General features: G+C 43.0%; 1 long non-coding RNA gene across 1 annotated transcript in view; it reads right to left on the reverse strand.

Moving 5' to 3' along the window:
* Positions 1-6628: 6628 nt before the first annotated feature.
* Positions 6629-12806, reverse strand: part of LOC146805746 (uncharacterized) — a 61479-nt gene continuing 55301 nt past the window's right edge. The window contains exon 2 of the long non-coding RNA XR_014967501.1: positions 6629-10959. This is a non-coding gene — a long non-coding RNA (uncharacterized LOC146805746). The remainder of the gene's footprint in view (positions 10960-12806) is intronic.

Raw genomic sequence — 12806 nt, forward strand, 5'->3', positions numbered from 1 at the left:
CATGCTAAATGGAAAGTCCGTCTTCAAATTAAGCACTGCAGGAATCCCATCTACTTCACCCAACTAGCGCAAAGAAACCTTCTGTGGTACTTGCGCTTTTAATGTGTCACCAACATAACGTACTTCTATGTAGCGCTCCATATCCTTGATGAGGCTGCGAAGCGCTCCTGTTTGTATCATGTTCATTGCGCCAATACTGGAGTGCTTGGTTGACAGAGTGTAGAATGAGGCATTTGAGAATGTGCTTCAGACATGGGGCAGGCAAGCGACACTGCCATGAGAATGAAGTCAGCAGACCGTATGAGAAACAGATGGAAACAGGCAACTTCCCATCCTGGGAGGGAGTGATCCTAATCTGGTGGTCTTTGAGGGCAGAATATGTGATCCGCAGAGCCAAGCAGGAAGTAGCGTATGTGAAATGCGCCTAGAAGCCAGAGACACTGTTTAACAGCATATATAGGAGGAGGTGTGGGCTCATGGAAATGGGGAACACATGGAGCAGGGTCTCCAATCGAGGGCCCCGCGACTACAGTACCCCGGCGTCCTGCAAGCACCAGAGCGGGACCTACAGAAATGGAGGGCTGCACAGGGCCAGCGAGCGAGGCCCAAAGTGGGCAGGGGAGCCGGTGAGCAGCTAGAGAGCCCCTGTGGTATGGCATAGTAGAATCAGGCCCCAGCCCAACCCTTCCACCCCAAGTAGCCGGAGGCTCAAGGGCACGAGGACTCAATCGCGGCTCCTTTGCGCTGGGTCAGAGGAGGCCAGTCACCCTGATTTGGGTGACCGCAGCAAGCAGGTGGAGTGGCCATGCTATATGGTGAAAGAATCACTGCAAACACAAGACTCAGCTTGTGGACTCCACCGGCCTGCCAACAGGCCGACCCCCGCCGAGAACACCCAATCACTCCAGGCATGCCGCAGGTAATGCACTCGCTGCAAGGGGGAAATGCGATGTCTATGGCGGGCCCCAGGAGGTAACTCCTGGGCCAGTGAGGCACCGCGCTCTCAGGGCCCAAGGTCTGCCTGTACTAGGTTTAGAATCCCAACCGAGTCGGCAAGGAAGCAGGGGAGAAGTCTCCACCCGCATCCGATCATTGGTTTGCAGCGATGGGACCAGGCAGCAGCAGTGCTCTGCCGGAGCTCGGGCTTTCCAGGGGGCACCACGCAGCCCACGACCAGACTCCGAGGCTGCTGCGGCACAGCACCCTTTCCAAACTTGCTCTCAAACTGGGCCCCGGGCATCACCGGCAGTAATACAGCGCTGTGGGTGCAGGGAAGGCACCGGATGGATAGTAGTTTACACAGGATCCTAAAGTTGCTGACGGAAATGCTGCTTGTCAGCCATGATACCTGTCCACACCCCATTAGTCAATTTAAAAAGAATAGTAAACCCAAATAGTGACGCATTAAAAAGCCGCGGCGGATTCCTCAGCACTGCCTGGAAAGCGAAAGCATGCCGCCATGCACACGTAGGGACAAAAAAATGTGCGCGCGTGCGCACCAAGATGGCGTCGGGCTGTCCACATGCGTGCGCATTTTTTTGTCCCTACGCGTGCACGTTTACCATTGTGAATGGCAAGAGCAGCCATTTCTGTACATCGGTAAGCGCGTGCATTCAGCTTTGGCTAAATTGATCGCAAAAGGTCCTCACATGGCGAGGGTAGCGCATGCGCTGCTATCGCCAGGCAAGACCTAATAAAGGGAACTGCACTTCAACCCAATATATTACGAAGTGAACAGTCTACACTCCTAATCGGCCTCCAACACTTTGCACCCCAAGCACTGTACCCATACCTCTCCCTCTCCACGCACATTATTTTACGTTTTTCTCGCTGACTTTTGATGAGAGAGAGAGAACTCTGTTTATTTAGACCGTAGTCTTTAAACACAAAAAGATCTCATAAACAAATAAAACCATACAATTCCTTAACCCCTTCAGTGCCCGCCCCTTTCCCCGCCCTGTGCCGGCCGTTGCATTAGCGGGCGGGGTCTATGACGAGCTGGACTCGTCATGGGCACAGCGCAACCGCGGCCCATGACGAGTCCAGCTCGTCATGGGCACTGAAGGGGTTAAAACTATCTTAGCTTAGTACATGTTAAAAGGTCCGATATCCACCTTCTCTCCCAATAGCATCAACGTTTTCAATATTCAATATTATATACACTAATTAAATAATTAAAATAGCATAAAATTCATTGAACAGCGGTACCATTAATACTCTTGATTTAAAAGGGGTACATTATCCACATCTTTTCCCCAGTAGCAGCAGTAATTTAAAACAGTTGGATCCATAAAATGTTCATTAGGCTAAGATATTTATATGCTCAGAATAGGGGGATTTTTTAAAATAAATACAATTTCTAACCTCGCTTGAGTTTATCCCGTACAAAACTATTTATGCTTTTCATGTTGTTTCCTAGTGCAATAGCAATATCAAGACTTGTCATTTCTGTCAGTAAAACGATGGCTTGGGCTCGTGACCTTATTCCATATTTTAAAATACTTGGTATAAAAACAATTTTCTCAAATCTAAAACCGCAAGGCAATCTAGCAATATATCCAAAATTTCGGATCGGGTCCCAAGCCCACATTTACATGTTCCGTCTGGGTATAACATTTCTGCGTTTATTTTTCCCTCCATTAGCCATGGGTTAATGCTGATTCGTACTCTTAGGATTTCGCACCTAAGCCCATGGTTAGGCAGAGTTTCCAGATACGGATACTATGCAGCATTTACCCAGGAGTTTATTATACCTTGAACTGATTTTTTCTTACTCAGGTACTCAAGATCGTGCTTCCTTTACTGCTCCATGCCTTGGTACCTGAGCGATCTCTTGGTAAATTCTACATCCAAGGGGTGCTGTATTGAACTCACGTTTAAACTCCCTGCTATTACCTGGATTTTCCTTCTCTCTTCCTTGGCCCATTTTAAACTACTGTGCCGGATCTCCTCACTACACCAGTGTGAGACTTTCTGCACTCCCCCTGGATCCTGGCGTTTCCAGAATCTTAACAGAGACATTTGGACCTTGCTACTCCACGCTATTGTTCCTGTCTCCATTCTTATTGCCTGAATCATTGCGGAGCTTGGTAAGGACAATAGCATTTTTAAGGCCTTACCTTCTTCCCGATCCCACCCTCCTTTACCACTTAGATGGAGAACTTCTGCCCCGTACAATATTTGAGGTGGAATCATAGCTTCATAAGCTTTTAACATTGTCTATGCGACATATCCCCATAATCTTTATTACATTTTTTCAGCCCACAAATGGATGAAAAGGCTTTTGTTTTTTGGGCTTCTTTTGTTTTTTGGGCTTTTGATGAACTCCTTTTCTTAGCAGAAATGAACACATAACTAGGGAAGTTTACAAATTCTCGGGAAACGGGGCAAATACCTGCCGCTTCTGTTAAAAAAAGTACTCGCACATATTGTGGGCCCGCTCACAGTGCCACGGGTGCTGCCATTGCAAAAAGCGTGAGGGTGAGGTATAAGTACACATGCAGCATGCCTCAGGTGTCTTACTCTGTAGCCAAATGCAATGACGTTAATAGCATGCTGTGGGAGTACAAGACATGGGAAGTTGTAACTGTCATGCATGCGCTTCTTTGACCTCTCTTCTGATGTCTCCTGTGCTTGCTCTGTTAATGTGGGCAGGGGCCGTGGTATCTGTTATTGGTGCGCAAGTGCATTCATGCGCATTTCCCCCTAAAACCAGCTAAGCCAAAATCAAACAAACAGCATTGCAAGTTGCTGTGGGACCTAATAGCTCGCACCACCCCTTCTGACGACCGAAACCAGCCACCTGGGGACTGAAAACAGTCTCCAGGGGCAAGGCCGGACTGGGAACCAAAACTGACCCTGGCAAAGAGCTCAGCCAGCCTCCCTGGGAGCGGCCGAGCTGTTTGCCAGGGACGGTTTTGGCCGATTTTGTTACAGGGGCCGATTTTGCAGCTATGCTGCAAAAACGGCCCTGTAACAGAGAAGGCCCCCAGGGGCCCAAAATCGACTCCCACCCTGGTGACCCACTGGGGGAATGCCCGGTGCCCGCTACGGCCAGTCCGGCCCTGTCCAGGGGCACAGCCACCCGGGGCTTTGTCCCCTTTCCAGGCCAGCCCAGCCATGAGCACGAAGTACCAAACCCGCTCAATACCCGTGTGAGGAGTACAGACAGGGCCAGCCTTGGGCATGGGCAAGCTGGGCCCAGGCCCAGCGGCCAATATTCCAGGGGGCATAGCAGGGAGCTGCCTGACTTAATTCTTAATGAAGTAACATTCCTAAGCAACTTGGGACCACTTGAAAATCAAGTCCTATACACAGGGAGATAATGTCTGCATAGGCTAAGTGTACTACAAAAATGAGTTAAAAATATTTCATTTTATCATATAAAATTTTAAAATTTGACATGAGCAGCCATGGTAGGACATGAATAGCATAACATACAATACAACAACATATACACATTTTCTCTTGAGAAAAAACATACATCTACAAATTTCAGCCACACGTGGTCAATACCACTAGAACATTCATTCTGTCTTTTACAATTTTTGGGTTATCCGTTTTACGTTTCTGTCTAAACTGATCATTTCAGTATTTTGCTAAATGTGTATATGCTGTTGAATTGTATGTTATGCTATTCATGTCCTACCATGGCTGCTCATGTAAAAATTTTAAATTGTGTATGAATAAAATGAAATATTTTTAACTCACTTTTGTAGTACACTTAGCCTATATAGACATTATCTCCCTATGTATATGATTTGATTTTCAAGTGGTCCCAAGTTGTGTAGGAATGTTACTTCATTAAGAATTGTTTCCCTGTCCTAGGAACTTCTAGAATTTTCAGGGGGTGCTTTATTTTAGCATTAGAGCTGCCTGACTTAATGTCATGCAAACAGCAGCTTGGCCATTGCACTTGGTCTCAATCAGGTCCCATTTAAGACTTTGTAATCAGCCCTTAATGTACCTCTGCATAATTGTTAGCACCCCATTAATCTCCTGCCCTTCTCCCATCTTCCTCACACAGCAATGACCCCCGCCCCTACAACAAACACCAATTTTTCTTTCTGGCCAGGGCACTTTCTGGGTCAATCTGATTAAGGGCTGGACCTGGGTACAGAGGAGCAGATAACAAGTTCACCTGGTTAGGTCAGTCCATCCATGAAGGGATGTGGTCTTTGTACGAAGCAAAATCGAGCTGGGGTGTGGCCAATATAGTCAGGTAGCTAACTGAAAGGAGGGTGCGAAATTTCAGGCTTAAGTAGCCCGTGGAGCTAAGAAGGAGTTGAGGAAGCCTAGTGAATGGAGAAAAAATGTTGAATGTCACCTTAAGAACATTTCTAAAAGAAACTGAGTAGGTATTATAAGAGACTTTACTAGGCCAGATCTCGAACTGAAAGGTTATGCTGCTTTCACAGTTCTGCTTAGTAATATCCAGCCGTGGCCCGTGGAGGGTGTTCCGTGGGGCGGAAAGGCGGGGCGGGGGAGGGGCAGGACGTGGGGTACTAAAAACCGGAATATGGATAATTGGAGGTAAGTAAACAATTAAATAAATAAAACGAATTTCGTAGCACGCCCTGCATCGCAATTTGCGATGCAGGGTGCGCTACGAAATTTGTTTTATTTATTTATTTGCTTACTTACCTCCAATTATCCATATTCCGGTTTTTAGTACCCCCCACTCTGCTCCTCCCCTGCCCCACCTTTCCGCCCCACGGAACTCCCTCCACGGGCCGCGGCTGGTAATATCCCCACAAGAAGAAAGGCGGGAGTCTTGCAGTTTAGTTGCACAATGCCCTCGTGCAGGAAAGTGAAAAAAACTAACATGTCACGGTCAACTTGGGATGCAAATATAGGATATACAATATCTACTCATCGAAACCAATTCACATAGTTTGAGGAATGGTCATTACCTCTAGAATTATGGATAGAAAAAAACTAGTTTTGATACCGCGTCACAATGACTGAAGGTGACCAGCTCCATGCTTCCAAAACAGGACAGCACAAGGCAAGCACTGCAGAGATGAGTCATGGTCGGTGCTTCAAGTAGAAAGCAGCTCTCTGATGCAGGAAACAAAAAATATATAATTTTAGGGAACTTCAGTGCCAAATTAGCAATGATATATTTCCACCCCTAGATGCAAAGTGTCCAGCACAGAAGGCAGGCCTCCTCAGGCTTCCATCCTGAAGGTGGAGTCTAGTGGTGTATTTACTCACCCAACACTAGCCACAAGGCGCTGCATTGCCTCTGTCCATAGGCCTTTCTTATCACCACTAACTCTCTTGGCCTGTTGAATGAGTACTCATTTGGCAACATGCCTCATGACCTCTGCCTGGGCCAGACCTAAGCTATCCCAAAAATAATTGTGACCCTGCTGTAGACCAAAGTCCTACCCATCTGTTGCCTCCACACTCAGCACACTATTCACATACTAAATCCCTCCATTGCCCTGGGCCTTGTCAGTTTTCCTCTGAAAGGGCTGGGCCCATAAATTCTGCAACTATTCTAGACTTACAATCGGATGGTTCTTTTTAGCAGCATGAAAGCGTGGAGTGGAAAAAACTAATTAAGAGCAACCAATCGATTAAGCAAATCTTTCATTGGACACAAAGTAACCACAGACAACTACGTATGGTTAGTTTTTTATTACAAAGCCAGAAATAACTGAATATAAAAACACCTCAGCACAAGAGCATAAAAATACATCAGAATCAGCAGAAAGCCAAATCAGCATATACATTGGAGGCATTGAAGCATAAGAAAGAAAATTAATTGCAGAAGCAGAATATGGAAGTTCAAAAAGCATGAGTCCAATTTTTTTCCTTGATGAATATAAAGCATTAAATCTATCCCTCATCTAACAATAAAGTGACATCCCTACTTAGCATCTTCAAGAAAAACGGTAGAAGGTGTCAGCGTGTGGAGTCTTCCTAAGAAGTCTCTCCACCATTAGTGGGCAAGATAGAATAAGCTATCGAGACAGAGCTTGGTCTCAGATGCTCTTTCTCCGAAGGCAGAAGAAGAAGTGGGCTCTCTCCCTACTTCCAATATTACATTATTGTAGATAATTCTCCCAAGATCCTTTGCATGTCACGCTATCTGCTCTGGATATCATCCAAAAGGTAGTTTTCCACAGGACAACGGTGTTCTTCTTCTGACGGGAGGTTATCTTTGGTTCCCAGACCTTCTCCTGTACGAAACAAAATGTAGTTCCTTTATCGGCGCAACTATGCCGCTGTAACTTCTTCTGTCCTTGCCTGACTAGTAAAACAAATACATTATTCTAGCTAACAAGAACGCTTCTTTCACCTGCAACACAAAACGTGAGAAAGAGCAAATTCCACGGCACTCATGAAATTCCCTTATTAATTCTAAAGGGAGAGCTTCCAGGGATAATGCATTTCAGGCCTACAAAATTCAGCTAACACAAGAAAATACCTTATCGGCTTTATGAAATTGCATAGAAATATAAGACACAGTCAGTTATTAATGTTACCTACATGTTAAACGAAACAATTAATAAACACTTCTAATACATGAATAATTGTCAGTTTCATAACACAAATTCTGTACGTTAATGTTATCTACTCGTTACCTTTACATTCTAGTTAATTTCTCCATGTTACATTCAAATGGCCTAAGCACATCACGTTTGGATTAATAATGTTCACAATCCTAGCTCTTCATGTTAACACAACAAAGGATTATATGTGGATGTGCTTTACACATGTGATTATAATGTACCCCTACAATTAAAATGCGATTTCCGCAACATCACCTCCAATTGTCTGTGTCAACAAGATAGCCAGGAACCCACTCATGGGGAAAACTGGTAGCCTGCACCCCGTTAAAAGGATCCTCTCTTTGCAATCTTAGCCTATTTCCCACTCACCTAAAACATGTCCCCTGAAGTTGAATTCCCAGCTGGGTCCACCCAGAGGATCATAACTGTTCACATAGATACACCGGCAACCTCACTGCCTACCTCTCCCATATATGAGACAGGACTGTTATGAGGCAATGGCAAAGGAACTGTACACTGCTCCATCCACCAAATGCTTTCACTGTCCCTTGTGCCCTTTGACCTCCTAATCTCAGACAACCATGCACATTCCATATGCTCTGTAGCGCTTGGTCATACTCTCATCTATTTTCCCATGTGTGTTACATTACATGCAAGGACAATAACCAGCTCTCACAATGCTCAAACGATCTGGGACTTTCGCAAAGAAACCACAATTCTTGTGTTCCTCTTTAATACCTACAAGAAACATATAATTACAATAGTAAGAAGCCACATATAGACTGACACTAGCCAGACACTTTTGAGCTTCCTAAGGATCAAGCGAACTGGTCCTTGTCAAACATTGCTCTCCTGCACTCAGGAATGAATGGACCATTCCTATGAGGCCTGAGACGAAGGTCAGGAAGCTCTATTTACTTTGGTATTTTGCCGCCTCTTCCATCATCGTAAGACGTATCAAGGGCACAGCCAGTGGGAGCATGGTCAATCCTGATGCAGCAGCTGCCACTCTTAGCTGCCCTGAGGTGACACTCATGGGTCCGATCACCACATGGTAGTGGAATAAATCTGTAAAATGTTCTACTTTCAAATCCTTTTGCAGTCTTTGGGGCCTATTCACAAAGCATTTTTTAGCACAGTAACCAGTATTCCGGTGGTGCTACTTTACATACTCATAAATGCTATTCACAAGTCTCCGGCCTGAGCTCTCCTCCTATGCCTGTCCTGTCTCTTATGTTCAGAGTTTTTCACCACAAGTGTCAGGTCTACATACTTGGAAATATACATTTTTATATTAAATCTTGGAGGGATAAGGGGGACTGGTTGGAAAATGGGGATTATCTACTACTAAGTGGGTGGGCTTAAGGGACATTAAAGAAGAGGTTTAGAGAGGCGCCTGCAAATATTAAAGCACACCTACAAAAGAGTAAGAAAATTGCTATTCACAAAAGTTACACCTACATCTACTACATTAGCCTCTTACAAAATAGTATCATATCTACTCCACTCAAGCCGTGGACGAAGTTAAGCACCACAAATGGCTAATAGCGGGCACTGCAACACATTCTCATAGAATCTTTAGAGGCAATAACACCACACAAAAAAGAAAATAAATTGAAAAATAGTTTTGAATGTCTATAAAAAGTTTCATTAAATTGTATTTTTACCCATTAAAGGCAATTTTAAAAATAAAAATAAAATTCATTTTAAGATAAAGTTATATAAAATACATTTCCCAACATGGCTTCTAACATAGTATTTTTTTCAAGTCCAAAACCAACGTTCATTTAGACCATTGGTCTTAAAACAGCATAAAAACATCTTTTATAAATAATCTAAAATCATCACATTTCCATCAATAACTTCATTAAGTAGGTACCCTGTAAACAATAAAAAAAGAACAGGGCATCACAAATATCCATACATTGGGTGTCATAATAGCATTATTTCATAATGTAAACATTATCAGCACTCCCCTGCTAAGAAAAAAGTTAAAAATAATTTTTAAACTTATATTAATAAATAAGTACAAAAAGGTAAACTCCATCCTTCTAACATATGCAACGCAACTGCTACTGGAAGGGTCAAGTGAGTAAACAGTCAGCACTCGACCACACTCTGCAACAGCTGACACTCACAACATGAGCCATTAATACACAGCATGCCCCCATATGACAGGAAGACACAGACAAAAAGAGAAAAAAATACCCATTTACTTCACGAAGTCATTGAATATCTTTTTTACCTTGCCCCTAATTTTAAGGAACACTTTTTTAAGAATCAAAGAGAAAATTTACAGGCAGAGGACCAACATCTTCAATCAACAGTCATTACTATATATTGCTTCTCACTTGATGTGAACCTGGACAGGGTTGCAGACCAGGAGTAGGAGCTCAGTTTACCTGCAGCACACTCTCAGACCATACCTGCACAAGTCATATTTATGTCTGCACTCCACTGCTAGGTCATTGGATCTTTCCGGAGGGTCAGTGCAGATACGGAAGCCATCTCACAGGAAAGCTTATGACTGTGCTTGTGACAGGTATTCAGCAGCTGAGTGCACAAAGTTATTTCTCTGCCACAGTCAGAAATACTCCAGCTCCGATTGTTGCTAACAAAGCATTATATAGGGGAACTGTATGTCAGAAAGGTAGAGTGTGCTGAGAACAATTTTAACAGTTTACTCTCTGCAAAGAGGGCTGTGTATAAGGGACCTGTGTTTGATGTCTACTTTTTTGTCAAGGGCAGGGATAGGACAAAGTGGCATGAATGGTGATACAAGAACTAGTTGTGAGAGAGGTTGAGTTCTTACAGGACTTACGTTGGAAGCTCCCTGGAATGATACACCATATAGCAAGTCAGGGTGCATGATAGTGAAGACCTGCTCCTTGAGAAATGAGAAGGAGACAGGATCTAGGTCTGCCTCCAAGAAGAGCATCTTCTCCCAGCCTGTCACTTTTTCTTAAGGTCCCCCATGGTGAATGCCTCTACCACAAGTTAATTGACATAGTCTGTCACCTCCTGCCACATCATGGCCACCTTCTCTGCTTCACTGAGAATGTATGGAGGCAGACCATGTACTTCCTTGTAATGAGATGCATAGGTGAAAAAAGCATCTGTGACTGCTTAGCTAATGGCCCCAGTAATTAGCTAAGCAGTCACGGATGCTTGTTCTGAAGGCAATCTTCAGAAATGATTTAAGAAGACCAATGCTGCCTGGTCTTGAAGTGAACTGCTTGAAGATGTTCTGTGTGGAAGCATAATGTCCTCCTCCTCGTTTTGGTCCTCCCTCATCTCCTCCTCTTCCACTTCTTGTCATGCTGTGCTGGCCGCTGACATTGTTGTCTGGAGTAGGATTAGGATTCTCAACAATGATTGTTTCCACCCTCTACTTGTAGGTGGTTCAGCGTCACCATCTGGTGCAAGTCTCCAGTACCTGGAAGAAGAATATGTCAACAGTTGAAGCACATCAAATACAATTTTGTGTCTACATTTCAACACAGTACTTTAATAAACATTGTTCTGCAAATAAATAATAAAGTTAGTAGCATGGGAGAATAAAGAAACATATGAAATTAAGGGATGATTACAGATCGTGTTTATTATTGCTCTGACTGGTGTAGAGTATTTTTTTATATACACAATAAATTATTGTGACATCCTGTGCATATGGCAAGGAGATCAATCTAAATTGAAGAGATTCTTGCAGCTCATCAAAAATAATTTCTGGACTATCACACCAACTTCAGAATTCTCTGCTGCAAAAATTAACTTCCTAGGCCTCAAGATGTACATTTCAGACAATAAACTACAAACCACTTTATTCCAAAAAGCCACAGCTACAAACTCAATCCTTCAGGCGGACAGTTGCCATCCCCCAACTACCATACGAAACATTACGAACTGAGAAATCTAGAGCACATGAAGAACTGCTCATAGGATGACAACTTCAGAAAAAGATCAAAGGAGGTTATCAACAGACTACAATGAAGGCGATACAAACCCCAACATCATAAACGTATGGTAGAAGATATTACACTAACACCACCTAGCACCTTACTCACGGATAACAAATACCCTAGAAAGAATCAAGAGACTGAAAATCCAAGATTTATCATACAAATTCACACTGGACATCAACATAGTCAGAAGATTTTGAGAAAACACTGGCATCTCTTAACCAGCAATCAATCCATTAACAGATTAACAATATTATCTCCACTTAACCACAGATGAACTCCAGAAGGGCTTCTAAACTGAAACAAATACTCTGTCCAAATATGAGGATGAAAGTAATCAGACAAAATTTCCTTGGACAAAGCCAACAGGGTTCTAAGTTTGCCATGGTTGTTTAGTATGTAAATGGGGTCTTAATAAACTGAAACAATTTAAAACTAGTGAAAAAATAAGAATACCAATCAATCAATGGATAAACTGTAACAGTACATACATGATCTATATCATTTTGTGCCCTTGCTCCTAAATATATTTGGGAAGCACCACAAGCCCATTGGAAAGTAGGATCTAAGAGCATTATAGAAACATACCTAAAAGTGATCCAAGTCTCCCATTGACTAAACAATACACCAAATACCATGAACATGATCGGAAATTTAAATTCTTTGGTTTGAAACAAACTGCTAAACATCCACAAGGAGGTAACCATGAACTAAAAATGCACAAAACAGACCGTATGTACATATTATGACTAAGTACTGTACATGATGGCCTGAACAAAGATGCAGAATTACAGTTTTGGCAGAAATAAATCTATCTTACAATTCCAAAACCTCTCTCCTTTTCCCTATAACTGCGACTGTACAAATCTTATATATATACCACACACCTACTTGGATTTGTTCTGGAAATAGAAACTGGGGATAAAAATAGGATATGTAAACTGAATCACGCATTTAAAATGACACCAATATTATACATTATACCGATTATAGCTGGACCACCACTAATAGGCTTCCATTCAACACGAGTATATAAATATGCACTCAATATCATTAAATAATGTATCCATTGAGATATAATTTGTATATGCAAATTGAAAATAATTTCATATGGATTGCCTGATTACACCACTGTTTGAAATGTAAGGGGACTTTCCTCAATAGAACCATTTATGTACTGATCATATATGCTGTGTACATTGTTTAAATCTATGTATATGATCCTGGGCCAGATGTATGATCAGTGTAAATTGCGACTCGCAATTTTCGCTCGATTGCAAGTCGCAATTTACAATGTGCACAGTGTCAGAGACACTGATTGCGA

The sequence above is a fragment of the Triturus cristatus genome, chromosome 8 (assembly GCF_964204655.1).
Source record: "Triturus cristatus chromosome 8, aTriCri1.1, whole genome shotgun sequence".
Lineage (NCBI taxonomy): Eukaryota > Metazoa > Chordata > Amphibia > Caudata > Salamandridae > Triturus > Triturus cristatus.